Below are 19,475 nucleotides of genomic sequence, written 5' to 3' on the forward strand. Positions count from 1 at the left end.
ACCAGAACTCTGAGCTCTCACCAACCAGCAATCAAGCACCTCTCCTTTGTCTCCCACTCCTGTCCACACCCCACTTATACACTGTCTGTGTCCAAGCTATCAGCCTGCCAGGCAGCACCTCCCTCCCAAATTTTATCTCAAACGGGACTGTGTATCCAAACCCCTCCCTTTTTTTAAATTTTAATGTCTATTTATTTTTGAGAGAGAGTGTGTGAGCAGGGGAGGGGCAGAGAGAGAGGAGACACATAATCTGAAGCAGGTTCCAGGCTCTGAGCTGTCAGCACAGAGCCCGATGTGGGGCTTGAACTCGTGACCTGCAAGATCATGACCTGAGTCAAAGTTGGATGCTTAACTGACTGAGCCAGCCAGGCATCCCTCAAACCCCTCACTTCTGAGGGCTCTGTGGCTTGGACCCGCTCTGACCCTCTAGGGGTGGGTCTTGCCGAGGAATGGCTGGGTGCTTGCTTGCCTCCGGGGAACGTGAATGCAATCACACTGCTGCAGAGGCTCAGAGATTGTGGCTGGATGTGGGCTCGTCCGAGAAAAAGTTCATGCAATCTCATAAAGCAGCAGTTGAGGGGTTATGGTAAATCATAATACACAAGCAGCACCAGATTTCACTGCACCTTAGCATCTTTGTTCCAATACGAGCAAATGTGGCTGTTCTCTGGGGTCTGCTGGGACCTTTGCCTGTGGGGAGGCCGTACAGCCTGTACCAAATGCACTCCTAGCAGGCAACCGCTTCTCCCTGTGTGGCTAGTGGACCCTTTGGACCTCACTGTCTGCTCCTAGGGATTTGCCCTTCCTACCACATCCCTGCTAGGTATTGAGCTGCGGAATTTCCCAGTCTGGTATCTCCTGTTTGTAGAGTCCTAATGATACTGAAACCCTCTCCTTTCTCATTTCTCCCTTTCTTGTTCAGTCACTTGTGGGTGTTTCCACTCTTTCACAACAGCTGCTTTTGGGGGGAATACTTTCCCTGTACTCTCCCCCTTGTCTCTGTCCTCTCTCTGTGAAAACAGCTCTCTGCCCTAACTTCTCTCTCCCCCAATTCATCTCTCTGTACCACATACCTGCTGAGTTCTGTGGCTCAAGGTATTCAGATTGTTGTGTTAATCCTCAGATCAATTTTCTAGGTGTCAAAAATAGTTTGGTTCTGATCTAGCTGGATTTCAGGGATGAGAGAAACAGAGAACTTCCATGCTGCTCTGCCATCCTGTACCACCCCCCCCAAAATTATTTCTATAGAAAGATAGCATCATTGATTTCTTTCCTCCAAAGTTTCTTTAATATGTGTAAGTGTATGTGTGCACGTATGTATTATGTATGTCATAATAAACATAGAAAAGTGACTTGGGAAATAATATGCCATTCCCAGGAACAAAAAGAACTTGAGAGGCTCCAACCAATTCATGAGTGCATGATAATAATCTGTAAAATGAAGCCTGAGACATATTTACCAGCTAACCCTGGAGCTGTAAACCATCCTGTTGATGATCATTGGTCTCTGTTATATATCTTAAGCCTTATCATGGTAACATATTTGTGATATTATTTAATTTGCACATATATTAAAGAGAATAATAAAATATTAACCATTTCTTGCCACAATTACTTCATCTACAAGTACATTTTACTTTAATCTTATTATTAATTTTAATTCTTAGAACTTTATATGCTCCATCAATCTACTATAAACATAAAAGCAGTATGATCAAACAATTCTTGAATTGTTGGCTATAAATAAGAAGTGCAAAGTTTAAGAAGGATGGTGATACATAGGGCTGGGCAAGTCATAAAAACTTTCTCATAATACCAGACTGCAGCGGTACCCAAGCCTGAACATGGATGCCTCATGTGGGCAGCCTATACACATATAGCTTGTCAGACTCTAGATCAAATCTAATAAACATGTCTCCTGTGGATGGAATCCAGGAACCCCCAATGTTCAAAATCTCTCTTGATGATTTTCCTGCAGTATGTCCAAAGACTCAGTTTATAATTTATGAGTATATTCTATTTTGTTATGATTATAAAGGAAATTACTCAAGATGAAAATAAATAAAGGCTTTACTAATTTGAAGGGTACCGTGAACTAAGCAAGTTTTGCAAGTGAACAAATAAAATGCAGCTCTCTTTGGAATGTACAATAAATATTTATTAGTATTACAACATGTTTAATACTTGTTATTGAATGGTACAGCCTACAACACAGGCCTTAATCGAATTCTGTTTAAATTATGCCAGGCAATTAAAATGCACCCATATCAGCAACAAAGGAAGCATTAATTATAGAACATCATTTTGATTGGCTTCCTAAATCAGTACAGCACCTTTGGAAAGTGGTTGGGTCATATATACCAAGAGTCTTAAAAATGTTTACTATCTTTGCACCAATAATTTTCACTGCTAAGAAAGTCCTCTAAGGAAATAATCTGAGAAGTGGACAAATATTTGTATTTAAAATAGGTGATGGCATTTATGCTATCACAAAGTCGGAAATAACCAAAATGCATAACTATAGGAAAGTGTATCAATAAATGATCATGTATTCACATGACAACATATTATGGAGCCATTATAGTTACATTTGTAACATACTTAGTGGCAAGTGAGAAAATGTTGTACCATCTAATGCTGACACAAAAGCTTTCACACCCAAGGGATGCCTAAAGCTACCAAATTTGCTAGACATAGTAAAAGACATCTAAAAAGGAAGCTGGATTTTGTTTACTTAATAGGAGGAGTGAGGCATGAACTGGAGAGAAAGTGCAAAACGGTTAAAGGAAACACAGTGGGAAGTGAGGAAAGAAAAGCATTAGGTACTAGATTGAACACTCAGAAACCACCCTCTACCCCTATCCTAGCACACACACACATCTAAAGGTCTAGACTAGTGTTTTTCCACCTTGGCTTCACATCATAGTCATCTTAAAAATCCTGATGCTCGGGGCGCCTGGGTGGCGCAGTCGGTTAAGCGTCCGACTTCAGCCAGGTCACGATCTCGTGGTCCGTGAGTTCGAGCCCCGCGTCGGGCTCTGGGCTGATGGCTCAGAGCCTGGAGCCTGTTTCCGATTCTGTGTGTGTCTCTCTCTCTCTGCCCCTCCCCCGTTCATGCTCTGTCTCTCTCTGTCCCAAAAATAAATAAACGTTGAAAAAAAAATTAAAAAAAAAAAATCCTGATGCTCAGGTTCTGTATCAAGCCCATAGAGTCAGAATCTCCAGTAGTTAGGACCCAGGCGTGTGTGTGTGTGTGTGTGTGTGTGTGTGTGTGTGTGTGTGTGTGTGTTTTAGCTTCTTAGGTGATGCTATGTACGGCCAAATTAGAAATCTGATTAAAGACAGTTAACACTGGGAGCTTACCCCTTGTGTAGTACAAAAGAGAATGATTAAGTCATGGCATTTAATGTTTCTTTTCTCCCTCCACCCTCCTGTGCCCTCAGTAGAGCTTTGAAACTATTCCCTAAACCTATCAGTGAATAACTGCTTAAACTTGCATCAAACTTTGTTCCAGGAAAGACAGGAGTGGAGGTGTCCTGTGGGCTCCCCTCTAGAAGCCCCTTGTCCCGACAGGGGACTGGATGATGGCCCAGGAAGATCTTTTCTACAGTCTTCTCCCAAAGGCAGCTAAAGGCACACCCTGGTCAGTCAGCCCAAAGTTCCAGCTGCAGACTGCCATTGGGTTACAGAAGTACTGATCAGTAGTCGATATATTTCCTATTATGTTAGAAGATTTACAAGAATCAGTTTGTAGTCTTAAGGCTGGTTCCAAGTATATACACAAGCTTGGAATTCAACATTTAAAACTCCAGGAAAACATATCCACTTTGTCCTTTGCTTTAGTAGAAGATTTGGATATTGGTCAGAAGGAAAGATGACCCTGGTATCATCACAAAGAGATCTGAAAGATGCCTCAGCTGCAAAATGCATGAATGAACCTAACAATTATTTTTTTAAGTTTATTTGAGAAAGCATGAACACGAGTGGGGGAGAGGAAGCGAGAGGGGGAGAATGCGAAGCAGGCTCCATGCTATCAGTACAAGGAATCCCACGTGGGGCTTGATCTCATGAACTGTGAGATCATGATGTGAGCCAAGATCAAGAGTCAGACGCTCAGCCAACTGAGCCACCCAAGCTCCCCTAAAAATAATTTTAAAATAAAGATTCACTGTTCCCCTAAACTGGGACTTGCAAACTGTCATCCCTAGGCCACATCAAACCCAAAATTGTATGGTGTGAAGCACACACGTTTACAAAATATTTGAATGTGAACCCCTTTAAAGGGGGTGTGCAATTTCAGCTCATCCCACCACAATTCTCACTACTATGCCAAGGCCACTTGAACCATCTGTGTCACATGATTGATCTCTGCCATCATCCAGTGTTTGATTCATGACCATTTTATGAATGGCCATTTTAAAGATGGGAAAATTGAGTCCCAGGAGAGGAGGGACTTGCCCAAGGCTATAGAAACTTTGTGTTCATTTTATGTACACATAAAACTTTGTGTTTTATGGTATCTTAACTTTGAAACTTTGTGTTCTTTGGTATCTTAAATTCTACATTCTCCACAAAGATAAGCAGATAACCCTAACCGTGTTACAGAGGTTCCAGTCAAGAACCATCTTCTCTCTCCTCTCTGTGAAGGATCTTGGACACAAACTTGGACCAACTTGTGACTCACTGGTCAGGGCTGCTCTGAGAAACAGCTTTCGAGCTCTGCAGAAATGAACCCAAACAAATTACAGAATTCACCAGGGACAGGACCTGTAGCTCCATCTGACATCACTCTATCAGAGTACCAGCTGCCAAGTTCTGCTTCTGGCCACACAAAAGCTGGGTGGCAGATCATCAACAGCTACCCCACAGGGCTAAGATAGAGGGGAGCTAGCCAGGGTGCTGGCCCTGTGCAAGGAGGACCCATTATTTCCTGCATGAAACCTTTTCCTTTTGAAAAGAGGTCCACAGGGAAAAGTAATAAATCTCCCCCTTGTGTAAGTGACAGGAAAGTTTGTAACTGTTACTTTCACTTTGAAAAGCCCACAGAAAAGGAAATGTAAATCTTCACTGTCTTGGCGGCCCTTTGTTCAACAAATAGAATTCATTAAAGACATGGTTTACAGAGACAACGTTGTCTCCCCACGTGCCTCAGAGCACTACTTGATACATTAAAGAATTCAACGAATATTAGCTGAATGAATGAATGGGAACTATATAGAACTTACCCTCAGTCTAGCCCTGTATACTCAAATCTCTATTCCTCAAGGAAATGCCCCATAGTTGCTGCAAATGAAATCTGCTGTGTGTTTGGAGGGGGAAGTTTTCTTTTTATTAGAGGGCTTTGGGAAAGATTTTTAGAGGAAGTGGTATTTGAGCTGCACCTGGAAGGATAAGGAGAGTCACAACAGGAAGATGTGCAAATCAGCAGGACTAGAAAAGTGAAGAATATTTTGAGGTATGAGCAAGGACCAAAGGAAACTGCTATGTCATAACAGGGAATCCACTTGTAGTGGGAACCAAAATCTCATATGTAATGTAGGGAAATTTGATTGAAAATGTATTCCAAAAATAAAATAAAAATTTTTTAAAATAAGGTTAGCTTATAATGATATATTTACATATTAGGATGTGTCAATTATCATCACTGAATTTTAAACAATGGATCAAGGCTGGGGTGTATGTGTGTGTGTACTTTTGACCAAATTTTATGGTAACATGAGATGACCTCTTGCACCTTATATTTGAGTTTCACAGATTGGCCATGAAGAGGTCATACCTGCAAAAATATTTGAGAACTCAATTAATTTCTCCTATATCATTTTTATGAACCTCATAAAATGTTTCATTTCTTGTCATGTTCATAGGTCCTTTGGCAATCAGTTCATGTTGTATTTACCTTGTACTGAAGGAAGTTGACAGTGTCTGATAATCAATGAGAAACCAAGGGCAGATAACTCAAAGGGCAGAGACGCTAGAGGAGGTCTTAACTTTATATGTTTTTTTTTCCCTTGGTAAATATTTTTCCTATTCTTATAGCTTTGACTTTCTTTTGGAATATCATTACTATGGAGATTCTGACAAATACTCGGGTTATAAGGATCCCTGATAATTGACTTTGGCTAGAATGTAAGATCTACTTTTTTTTTTTTAATGTTTATTTTTGAGAGAGAAAGAGCCCGAATCAGGGCAGGGAAGAGAGAGGGAGACACAGAATCTGAAGTAGGCTCTAGGCTCTGAGCTGTCAGCACAGTGCCTGATGCGGGGCTCAAACCCATGAGCCGGGAGATCATGACCTGAGCCAAATTCGGACGCTTAACCGACTGAGCCACCCAGGGATCCCTGTAAGATCTACTTTGAGAGGCTGTGGGTAATAAGGATGGCAAGGTTAATGAGGCCTTGAACACTGGTATGAAAAGGTGAGGGCTTTCTTTATTTTCTTAATGGACAATAGGGAGCCAGTGAAGGTGTTTGAGCACAGGAGTTAAGTAAACAAAACTATCCTTTAGGAAGATGTGTCCGCAGTGCTGGGGAGGATAGGCTGCAGTGAAGGCTACAGGTATGTGTAAAGTCAGGAGGCTGATGTAATCCATCAACACTCATGTTTCCTCACAGAATGTTTGTCTATGGGGAAAGGCAAAGACGTCTCGTTTATCAGTGCTTTCTGTCCTCCTTTGACTTCTACTGCAATTGATGGTGATACACACCTTCATTTATCTTTGTAGGATGAGAGACATTTTTCAGAGCCATTTGCATGTTTTAAGCAGCCCACACAGAGACTAATGTGATTGGCAATTTGGAACATATTGTCTTTATTCAGCTCCAGAATCATGCCTGAGGGAAGAAGGGTTAAGGACGAAGGAAGACAGCCCCCCCTTGCCACCTCTATGAAAAGTTGAAATTAATTTTTCATCTAGTGATGTTTACTTTAGAAGGAAAATAAATGAAAAGGCTAGACTTTTTTTTTTTTAAAGGCTAAAGGCTTAGTGAAGTCCCTGAGATTAAGAAGGGTTGAGGTTATTTTTTAAGCCTTCTTTCTGAAGCAGTTCATTTAATACAACTATATGCCATCCTTTTGGAGCCTCCAATGAAGTGACATTAAGTCCTGCACTTTTTCCAGAATGTTACATGAGAATACTTTTTAACTATGGTACTTAAATAAAAATCTGAATATATCCACACTTCCCTTCATTCTTCCTTTTCACAGCTCCCTAACCACCCCCATCACACACACATACTCACTAAACAAAGGATGTGTTCTAGTAGGAGGAGGATAAATGAAGGTTCAGTGGAAGAAAATTAATGCATCCAAAGAAGAATTTTGGAAGTTAGGCTTTCATTTTCTCAGTTGAAGGCTCTGAAAGTCTGTACTTAGCCACCATAAACCAGTAATAGGTCTATTTCCAGAACAAATGGTAACAATGACAAAAAAAAATGGGGTGAGGGGAGAACAGGGCAAGTGCCCCCCTTGAAATAACAAATGTTTTGGAATGTTTCAAAGGGTGTTGCTAGCAGGTAGAAGGGCCTCAAGACTGTTGGTCCATCTCGCATTCTCTAAAGCTTCTGGGGCTAAGATTTTGCAATGATTTTTGTAACTCTTCACTGGCTTCTATCCAGAGCCTTCTGCAATTTCTCAATCCTGAATCCTATGAAAACCAGAAAAATCCTAAATTGAACATAACGATGATTTCTTTGCTTTTAACCAAGTACTTTACCTGAAACGCTCAGCAACTAGCTCTTGGCAAGATAATGAAGGCAGCAAACACACTTCCCACCCCTTTCAGGCAGGCAACACATATATAGAGCTCTGACTTCACGCTGGCAGTGTTCTGGCAGTGACTAAGGCAGAGAGGTTCCTGCCCTCACAAAATCGAGGGAGGAGCAGAACAGAAACAAACGACCGCAATAAATTCCATTACTGCTTAGTGTGATGAAAAGATGGGAGCAGAAATAGGGGTTGGGAGTAGGGGGGGCTGCTTCACCCAGGCTTATCAGGGAAGACCTTGCGGAGGAGGTAACAGGAGAGTAGGACTTATTTGACAGGGAAACCTAGGATAAACTAGGCAGAGAGGGAAAGGTTAGGACCCGAGGTCCCTGGGTGGGGGAAACACACATTTTAAAACAATGCTGGGAATGTCTGACCTTGAGCAAATTCCCTCAGGCGTAAAGTTTCTCTTAAGAATGTAACAAACACCACCTACACCCCCTCAGGTTTCCCTCAGGAATGTGACAAAGGACCCAAATAAAAATAAGTACTGAATCATAAAATGTATGACCCATGAGGAATGGTATGGCTACTGACCACCTCTCATACAATGGAAGCGAGCCAATCAAAAAGGAGAGAGTAGGGATTTAGAGGTACCAGGCCAATAAGGGTAAAACTGGAGAAGGAACAAGGGGGAAGGTAAGGGGTGGACCCAAATCCTATAAAACAGAGTCCCTTGCCTACACTCCAGGGGCATTCACTTTCGAATGCTCCCATTCTGTAAAGAGAGCTTTCCTACTATTCCTACCTCTGATCTTATTATGTTCTAACAAAGTTTTGCCGGCTGCTCATTTATTTTGTATCCACATCTTCATTCTTTGAAGTGGAGAGACAATGAATCCGGGGTAATGAGGTAAAAAAAAAAAAAAAAAAAATCCTGCAACACTTACACATATTTGGCCTCGAATTCTTATTTAACAAAGTCAGGATGAGCACACTGATCTAATTTGAGTCTTCCCAAAACAAAATCTGCATTTCAAAACCTGGTGTTTTATCTTCCACAGCCTCACAAAGGTGCTTTCTTTCCACAAGCAAGAAATGGAGCCACTTTGTGGAGTAGGACACTCTCTAACTAGTTTTATAGGAAAGGTTAAATAAATGAACAATTGTATGGGGTTTTGGGGTTTACTATCCCCATATGACAGATGAGGAAATGGAAGCCAGAAAGGTTAAGTGAGTTCATTGGCAAAGCTCACACGCGCAAAAGATAGAGGAAACTTGGTGTCTTAGTACCGTGTTTCGGTTGCAAAATAGTTCTTCCATTTTGATGATGTATTTATTCTCCTTTGCTACGTGACAAATTATCCCCAAATTTAGCAGCTTTTAACAACAAACATTACCTCACAGTTTCTGTGAGGCACAGCCTCTGACTCAGTGTCTCACAAGATTGTCATCACAGCATCAGCAGGGCTGTGGGCACCTCAAGGCTTGAATGGAGAAGGATCCACCTCCACCATCACCCTCTTGGCAGTTGGCAGCTCTCAGGCCCTCATGGGCTGTGGCCAGAGGTCTCAGTTCCTGCCACGTAAGTCTCTCCATAGGGCTGTTCACAATATGGTGGTTCAATTCCTTCAGAGCAAGGATATGCGAGAAAGAGAGAAAGAGAGAAAGAGAGGGAGAGAGAAAAGAGAGAGAGAGAGAGGGACAGAAGGAGCTTAAGAGAAAGCAAACAAGATGGAAACCAGAGTTTTCGGTAACCTAATCATGTTAGTGATATCCCATCACTTTTACCACAATCTATTTATTAGATCTGAGTCACTGAGTCCAACCCACACCCAAAGGGAAAAAAAAATACAAAAGGCATGGGTACAAGGAGGATAATTGGGAACTATTTTGAGGCTGCCTACAAAAAAGGTTATTTTTAAAGAAGTCTAGGGGCGCCTGGGTGGCGCAGTCGGTTAAGCGTCCGACTTCAGCCAGGTCACGATCTCGTGTTCCGTGAGTTCGAGCCCCGCGTCAGGCTCTGGGCTGATGGCTCAGAGCCTGGAGCCTGTTTCCGATTCTGTGTCTCCCTCTCTCTCTGCCCCTCGCCCGTTCATGCTCTGTCTCTCTCTCTGTCCCAAAAATAAATAAACGTTGAAAAAAAAAAATTAAAAAAAAAAAAAAAAGGTTATTTTTAAAGAAGTCTAGGGGCGCCTGGGTGGCGCAGTCGGTTAAGCGTCCGACTTCAGCCAGGTCACGATCTCGCGGTCCGGGAGTTCGAGCCCCGCATCAGGCTCTGGGCTGATGGCTCAGAGCCTGGAGCCTGCTTCCGATTCTGTGTCTCCCTCTCTCTCTGCCCCTCCCCCGTTCATGCTCTGGCTCTCTCTGTCCCAAAAATAAATAAACGTTGAAAAAAAAAAAAGTCTATAAGTCAAAATAAATTTTTCATTAGACAGCTATTTAAAAATTCAATATTATATTTTGGTGTACATGATTAAATTGAATACCTCATCAAACCAATGATTAGAGATTAAAAATAACTTCATTGTTAAAATGGAAAAAAAAAAACCAGCACTGATAATAATGCTAGCCTGAAATCGAAAGATTCAGGCTGACAAGTGAAACTTAAAACATGTAAACATCTTTTCATTTTATTATATTCAACATCATGAATTTAATTCCAGGAAAACAAAATCATTCATCAATTAACGTCAATTTGGATTTTATAGACCGACTGTTCTGGCTGCCTTTATTTGTAAACCTCACAGAATAGGTGCTACAATTGGCCTCATTCTACAACTAGGGGGACAGACAGCACAGTAAGGCAGCTTGCCCAAGGTCAACTGCGAGCATAAAATTAACATTTACAATTTACATAAAACAATTACAATTTAACATAAAAAAAAAATCTGACTCCAGAGCCCACACTCTTAATTTTGGTGAGATCCTGAATCATAAGGAAAATAAACAATTTAACATAGGTTGCCAGCTCACCTGTGAAGGGATTGGCCCACATCTATTTGTTGTGGTACACTGGTTGGGAACCAGATGAACTCACTTCTACCTCCATTTCCTTTCAATCCAGTGACTTCCACTTTGCACTAGCAAATAATTAAGCTAAAGGAACATGACTCTCCTGATTTGTCACACATCCAACTATCCAACTGGCCAACCATCCATCCCTGAACTCATTCATCCATCCAACACTCCTGACTCAACTACACATCCATCCATCCATTTTTCTAATCTTCCTGGTTCACCTGCCCTCAATTCCTGTTTCTCAAACACCAGGCGTTAACATTCTGGCCTCAGTATCTATAGTCATATCTATATACTACTTGTTCAATTATGATTTATTTAAAGATTTTAGGTGATCTCCACATACAACGTGGGGCTCAAACTCACAACTCTGAGATCAAGAGTCACACATTCTACCTATTGATCCAGCTAGGTACCCCTCTATTATATTTTTTTAAAATATCTACTTTACTTTAAAAAATATAGGAGTGCCTAGGTGGCTCAGTCAGTTAAGCATCTGACTCCTCACTTCAGCTGGGGCCATATCTCATGGTTCCTGAGATCAAGCCCCGCATTGGGCTCTGTGTAGACAGCAGTACGAAGCCTGCTTGGGATTCTGTCTCCCTCTTGCTCTGCCTCTCCCTGCTTGCTCTCTATCTCTCTCTCCAAATAAATTTTAAAAATAATAAACTTTAGAAAATATAAATGCCTCATTTGAGTTTACTCTAATATTTGTGAATTTGAGAGCTTTATATAGAAGTTTATTTTTCTCCAAATATATTTGGAAATAAATTCATGAGTTAATTTTTTTTAAAGTATTTTACTTCTCAAAGGTACCAAACCTTGGGATTCAGTTTGGCCATCCCCAAGTGTTAGAAAGAGGAGAGGAACAGATGTACCCCATTGTCTTTATTTCAGGACCTACCCCGCAGTTTGAGGTGGGCCGAGAATCTGGACACAGGGATCCACCTTAGCCTGAGGTTCTGGGAAGCGAGGGGTAAAGGACTCTCTCCCTGCCCCCACCCATCTATCCTTAGGCTTTGTGCAGTTGACTGGTTACAAATGAGATTGTTTTCCTGAACACCTGTGGGGCCATCCTTGAGTCAATATTTCATATTCATTAACTAATGAACAGCTGGAGGTCGGTAAAGCCTTTCTGTGAACGCTGCTTTCAGAGTGTGCTAAATCAATACCCCTCCCTTGATTGTTCTCCCTTCCAGTAGCTGCATTTGGCTCTCTCTTAAATACTCACTCCTGGGTGGACTTGTAGCCTCTGTTGACATTGTCTTATGCCTAGTTGGGGCCTCTGAAATATGTATATTGGGGCTGTTAGGGCGCATGAAAATACAAGGAAAGCGGGTCACTCAGACCCTCTCTTTCCTCTCCCTCCTTCCCCTCACCTTCTCCCCCACACCCTCCTGGTCCTCTCCTTCTTCTTTCTCTATCTGCTTAATTCAATAACAATTTCTTAAATAATCTACCTGTTTATTTCAGGCCACATATCATGATGGAGAAGACTGGAGCAAGTGAAAGAGGTACTAGTTAAAATGTTCCCTTAGTTTACCAAAGGTTTGGGAGGGGGGGATTTGAGTACTTATCTCTAGGAGTTGTTGCAGAATATATAAAAAAAAAAAAATTATGGTCATAAACATGTATTTGATATATGGAAAATTCCTCTAAACACTAGTTTTGTTATTTCTTTCTCCATATCCATCAGAAGAAGTAATTTCTGATCACCCTTTTTTTACGATGCCATGTGACAATCAGATTATTATTTGGGATTACAAACATTTTAACAGACACTATTTTTTTTAGGCCTTGCCTTTTTCTGAGAGACTGACTTAGGCACGCTTGATCTTTATCCCTAGTCATGTGGCTCCACAGAATAATATGAGTTGCAAAACCGACCATGCTCTGCTTTTCTATGCCTGAGAGGAAGCGTTCATTGTAGTATTTAAAGGTGTAAGAGATGCTCTTTGTCACTTCTTAGATATTCTTAGGGCGCCCTCTTCTGTTTCCTAACAGTTATACTGCAAATATTATCTTCTTTTAGGCTGAAAAATCAGATGCAATTATTCTGATGTGGGGAAAGTAGGGTAGTGTTAGCATCACCTCTAGCTGGCAGTGAAGCCAAAGGAGGCAGAGAGGAGGCCGGACAGTCTACGTAGGGTTGTCAGAGCATTGTAACAATCACACTGCTTGTCAAAACTCTCTAGCAAATTTCTTGTGTCTTTTCTATAAATTCACAATGTTTGCAGAGAAATGAGGTATTATGATCCCTTAGTACAGGTGAGAAATGGGAGAAAAATTTTTCCTACTATTTATGGACTCTCCCAAGAGAGAATTATTCCTTGGTTGTTTAAGATGTAAGTAGTTGGAGGGGGTGCCTTGGTGGCTCAGTTGGTTAAGCATCCGACTTCAGCTCAGGTCATGATCTTGCAGTTTGTAAGTTAGAGCCCCTCACTGAGCTCTGTGTTGACAGCTCAGAGACTGGATCCTGCTTCAGATTCTGTCTCCCTCGCTCTCTGCCCCTCCCCCACTCACGCTGTCTCCCTCTCCCTCTCTCTGTCTCTGTCTCTCTCAAAAATAAATAAACATTTAAAAAAAAGATGTAAGTAGGTGGATATTTTCCTTCCTTCTTAGGACTGTTTGATTGTAAGTAGATGACATCAATGGAATTTAATTTGAGCAAAAGGAGGGAAATTATTACAAGTGTAGGATCCAAGGACAGGCCCCAAGAAGGGCCATTTTGGTATGTGGATTGCTTAGAGCTGAAGGCAACTGATACCCCGTGGGCTCAAGAGAAATTTCTGCCAGTCCCTTAACTACATAGAAGAATCTGGGGCGCCTGGGTGGCGCAGTCGGTTAAGCGTCCGACTTCGGCCAGGTCACGATCTCGCGGTCCGTGAGTTCGAGCCCCGCGTCAGGCTCTGGGCTGATGGCTCAGAGCCTGGAGCCTGTTTCCGATTCTGTGTCTCCCTCTCTCTCTGCCCCTCCCCCGTTCATGCTCTGTCTCTCTCTGTCCCAAAAATAAATAAAAACGTTGAAAAAAAAAATTAAAAAAAAAAAAAGAAGAATCTAAATTCGAAGCTCTTTTCAGGATAAGGGTTATTATCAGAGATAAATTTTATCTAAGTAACTCATCTATATGGCAGGGCAAATATTTGTTTACCAAACATTTACTCTTTTTCATCTTCTTGTGAATTAATATTCTTTCCCTCTGAAGTCTCAGACCCTACCTCCCTTCTCAGTTCAGAATGATGTATACATCTCATTTTGCCTGTCATTGGAATTTCCATGTGTGTGTGGATTCTCCATATGTACACTATTGAATTTTGATTTTTTTTCCTGTTAATCTGTCTCATGTCAATTTGATTCTTAGTCCAGCTAGAAAGACCTTTGAGAGGAGAGGAATTTTTGCTTCCTGGCACAAGATACAAGGGTGTCTCAGGGAAGCCAAAGACAAAGGCGTCTCCGGCAGAGACTGGAACTTGACACGGCTGAGCCACCAGGACTGACATTCTACTCTCTGCTATTTCTCACTCAGATTCCATCTGCCCATCTTTCTGCTTTTTAGTTTTCTTCTGATGCCTCTGAGTTTTATGTCTGTATGTCTGTGACTTTGGGGACTCTCAGGGACCGACACTTTTCATCTCAGTCACAAATTACTGGGAGACAGAGAATCAGAGAGCCCTTGTTTGAGTCTGGTGTCTGGCCCTGAACCAATATGGCCAAAGGAGCAGCATACATGGAACTCAGCAGAAACACGGAACTCACTCCTGCATAGTTCTGAGAAAGAGTTCTTCAATCAAAAACTGATGCCTGAGCTACTTCAACAACTGACTAGAAGCCAGAGTTGGGCTTAAGTATATTCTGTTGCTCCAGGAGGAATTTCTGAAGCTTATAGCCCAGCCCTTCCCCATTCAGAGTGGCAACATCCTGATCAGTGAGGCCACTAAGGGCAAGGCCAGAGTTAGGGATGTCCTCTGTAATCAGCAGCCACAAACCAAATATCTAAGGACATATTCCTAGAACCCTCAGGAGAATAACAAATAAGCTCTTACCTAAGTCTGGAAAGCTCCTAGTATGATAGGAGAAGGTAGGATTCAGTAGGCAGACAGGGAAAGATTAGGGCCAGAGGTCCCTGGGTGGGGAAATGAACCTATTTGGGGAAAATGCTGGGAATGCCTGACCACAGCAAACCCTCTCAAGGCATAATGTTCCTCTTAAGAATGTAACAGACCCCACCAACTCCCCACTCTGATTTCCCCTCAGGAATTTGACAGAAGACCTAAGTATGGCCATAGACCACCCCTACCCCTCATACAATAGAAACAAGCCAATCCGGAATGGACAACCTGGCGCCTAGACCTATCAAGCCAATAAGGTTAGAACCTGAAAAGGAACAAGGGGGAAGGGAAGAGGGAGGGCTGACCAGAACCTTATAAAACAAGGACACTTGCTGATAGTCCACGGGCATTCACTTTCGAATGTCCTCTCTCCGTAAAGAGAGCTTTCCTACTATTCTTACTTTCTAATCTTATACTCTAATAAACTTTTGCCCACTGCTCATTTTGTGTCCACCTCTTCATTCTTCGAAGCAGTGAGACAATGAATCCTAGGTGTGGAGTAAAAAAAAAAAAAACCTGCAACATTAGAAGCATTACTCCAATAGAGAGTGCTTTTTCTGTGAAATGGTAATACATTATTGTTGTTGTTATTATTATTGTTATTAAAGCAATACATATTTTTCACTGTCCCCAAACCCTATGGACAAGTAACACAACAGTCATTGAAACCCCTTCTAGTTTCTACCCTATCCCAAGAAACACCTAATGATAACACTTGAAAATATATCATACTCTTACAAAGAAACAGGCCCAAAATGGAGTCACTTATGTTAAGCCTCACCAAGCCTACCTAACCTAACTGCAGTTTCAGCCTCTTCCAGGAATGGAATTTTAAACCAATCTTTCTGGAATTTCCCAATCTGCACTAGTCAGGTAATCTACAGGGTGAGTCCTTCCTCTAAGGGAAGGTGACCTTTCTTTTCTTTTGCAAATAACATGTTGCCCCATCTTCCTTCTTATAAAAATCTTCCATTTTGTACAATTCCTCTAGAACTCCTTTCTACTAGCTAGATGGGATGTGCCCAATTTGCAGATCATTGAATAAAGCCAATTAGATCTTCAAATTTACCCAGTGGAAGTTTGCTTTTTCATAATACTGAAATATTTGGGGCACCTGGGTGGCTCAGTCAGTTAAGCATCCGACTTCCGCTCAGGTCATGATCTCACAGTCGGTGAGTTCGAGCCCCGCGTCAGGCTCTGGGCTGACAGCTTGGAGCCTGGAGCCTGCTTCAGATTCTGTGTCTCCCTTTCTCTCTGCCCATCCCCTGCTCATGCTCTGTCTCTCTCTGTTTCTCAAAAAATAAATAAATGTTAAAAAACATTTAAAAAAATAATAATACCGAAATATTTTCCTTTGAGTAAATGAATTTGTATATGAGAATCCACCGTGATGACATAAGACAGAACTTGAGGTGCAGGAACCTCAAGTTTTTCTAAACCAATCCAGTCACTTGCCAGGGTTTGGTACAACATCTCCTCAGACATTTTGATGTGTGTGCATACATGTGTGTAGGTGGGGGGAGACTTTCCTTTCCCACCTTGAAGTTACACAGAAATGTTTGAATTTATTCGGTACAGAAATATGGGGAAAGGTTTCTGGTCTTCAGTCCACTAGAGTCGCTCTCCTTGGGTTCTCAGCTTGATCTCCATGCTTTCTGTGCCAAGTCTGGGGTTGAGGTTCCCAAGCTCCATGCCCCAGACCAGCTCCCTGGGCTTCAGTTTATGCTGCTTTGCCCTTTCATGGGACCTGTGAGTGCTTCACAGGGTCGTTACCATTCCTAGAACCATTTAATGATTCAATTCTCCCAAACTCCAGAGAACTGACTTTCTTCCTCAAAGCCCCTTCAGATAAGCCCCTAACCCCCACAGCACCACTGCTACCTTTGGGTATCAATTCTAACTTGCCACCATATGACCTCCTGAAGGAATTTGCCTTTGAATGAACCACAGCTGCAGGTAACTGTGGGGTAACCCAATAGCATGCGGGCCAGCAGGATTGGTGGTCAAAGAATTCACCCGAGGCAGAACAAAGGAGACAAAGTTACTGAATACAATGCAGGGCAGCAGGGCAGCAGCACAGCAAAGGAGAGACTGTCTACCATGAGGTGGTGATGAGAGGCGGCAACTATAGGGTGGAGTGAGGCAGGGGGGATCTATGGAATTTTCCCTTTTTTATTACTGTGCCTGGTTTTAAGTAGCCCATCGGTGAGTGAGGGCCTGTGGCCTAATGAGCCTCTTTGCATCCGGGTCCATATTCACTGTGGGCCCTCTTCCCTTGCTCAAGTGTCCACTGTTGAAGCCTGTTGCCTAAAAGCAGCCTCGATAATAATTAAATCTGGCTGTACTCTACCTAAACCTACTTCTTTATAGTATGGTCATTTAATAATTTGACAGTTCTTGAGTGTATGTACAGTATGTAAATAATTACTTAAATCTATAGTTTCGTGTTATTTATAGCAACCATTTTTGAAAGTCCCTTATGATCCAGACACTATGCTAATTTCTTAACCTTCATTAGTTTTGATCCTTACCACAATTGACCTATGGGCAATTCAGTCATTTACCAAGGTTATAGTTGTATTATCAAATAGAAATATAATGTGAGTCACAAAGTTTCACTTATAATGAGAAGTTTTAAATTTCATAGGTAATTTAAAATCTTCTAGAGCTTATTAAAATGTATAAAAAGAAAAATTAATTTTTAACATGTTTTAACTCAACATATCTAAAAGATTATCATTTTTAAAACCAATATAAAACTTGATGAGCTATTTTACATTTTTTATACTAAGTTTTCAAATATGCAGTGTGTATTTTTCATGGACAGCACATCGCAATGCGGACTAGATGATGAAAACTTCAGCTAAATAGTTCTACCTCATCATTACTAATCATCAGGGACATGTAAATCAAAACCACAAGGAGATAATCACCTCACACCTGTTAGAGTGGCTATTATCAAAAAGACAAGAGATAAAAGGTATTGACAAGGATATGCACAGTTGGTGGGAAAGTAAATTGGTATAGCCACTACAAAAATGGGATGGAAGTTCCTCAAAAAATTAAAAATAGAACTACCATGCGATCCAGTAATTCCACTACTGGGTATTTACCCGAAGAAAACAAAGCCTAATTTGAAAAATTATTATTAGTAGTATTATTAAAGCATCATTTACAATAGCTAAGATATGCAAGCAAGCTAAGTGTCTATGAGTGGATGACTGGATAAAGAAGATGTGGTATATATACAATGGACCATTATTCAACCATAAAAAAGAAGGATATCTTGTCATTTGCCACAACATGGACAGACTTTGAGGGGATTATGCTAAGTGAAATAAGTCAGAGAAAGACACTGCATGATCTCGTTTATACGGGATATCTTAAAGAAAAACAAAAATAAAGATGAACTCATAGATACAGAGAAACAGATTGGTTGGTGGTTGCCAGTGACAGGGGTCGAGAGTGGGCAAAATGAGTAAAGGTGGTCAAAAGGTACAAATTTCCAGTTATAAAACAAATAAGTCCTGGGGATGTCATGTACAGCATTGTGACTATAGTCAATAATACCATATTGTAAGTAGATCTCATCACAAGAAGAAAAATTGTAACTACAGGTGGGGGATGGATGTGAACTAGAATTATAGGGGTAATCATTTCCCAGTATATGCAAATATCAAGTCATTATATTGTATGCCTGAAACTAATATAATCTTATATGTCGATTATATCTCAATAGAAACCAACCGACCAAAACCAAAAAACAAATAAATAAAGAATTCTGCCCATGCTTAGGCCAATGGAATTTTTGGTCTTTGCTTTTGTTTCTTTATGGACTAGGAGAAGAAACACAATGGACTTGGTATTCTAGAAGGGGAAGAAAAGATATACGAAGCACATACTAATATACTGAGATATAATATTACCACTTTACCTGTTGTTGCCACTTTTAACAGAGCTCCTCTGCTGTGCACTGAGGCCAAGCAGAAGTTAACTAAAGCCTGGCCAGCCAGTGGGTAATTATGATTCAATAAGGCCTTGCTTAGTCAGTGAGGTTGCCTCAGGAAGGAGCCCAGCTCTTTATTAGCTATGTCTGAGATGCTGTACTCTTTCATGGAATTTTGTTAAACCTCGTATTTAAGGAAACAATCAACAAAACTAAAAGGCAGCCGACGGATTGGGAAAAGATATTTGCAAATGACATATCGAATAAAGGGTTAATATCCAAAAATGTATAAAGAACTTAGCAAACTCAACACCTGAAAAACAAATAATCCAGTGAAAAAATGGGCAGAAGACATGAATAGAGACTTTTCCAAAGAAGACATCCAGATGGCCAACAGACACATGAAAAGACACTCAACCTCACTCATCATCAGGGAAATACAAATCAAAACACATTGAGATACCACCTCACACCTGCCAGAATGGCTAACATTAACAACTCAGGCAACAACAGATGTCGGCAAGGATGCAGAGAAAGAGGATCTCTTTTGCACTGCTGATGGGAATGCAAACTGGGGCAGCCACTTTGGAAAACAGTATGGAGGTTCCTCAAAAAATTAAAAACAGAACTACCCTACAACCCAGCAATTACACTACTAGGAATTTACCCAAGAGATATAGAAATGCTGATTCATAGG

This window comes from Lynx canadensis, chromosome A2 (assembly GCF_007474595.2).
Source record: "Lynx canadensis isolate LIC74 chromosome A2, mLynCan4.pri.v2, whole genome shotgun sequence".
In the NCBI taxonomy this organism is placed as follows: domain Eukaryota; kingdom Metazoa; phylum Chordata; class Mammalia; order Carnivora; family Felidae; genus Lynx; species Lynx canadensis.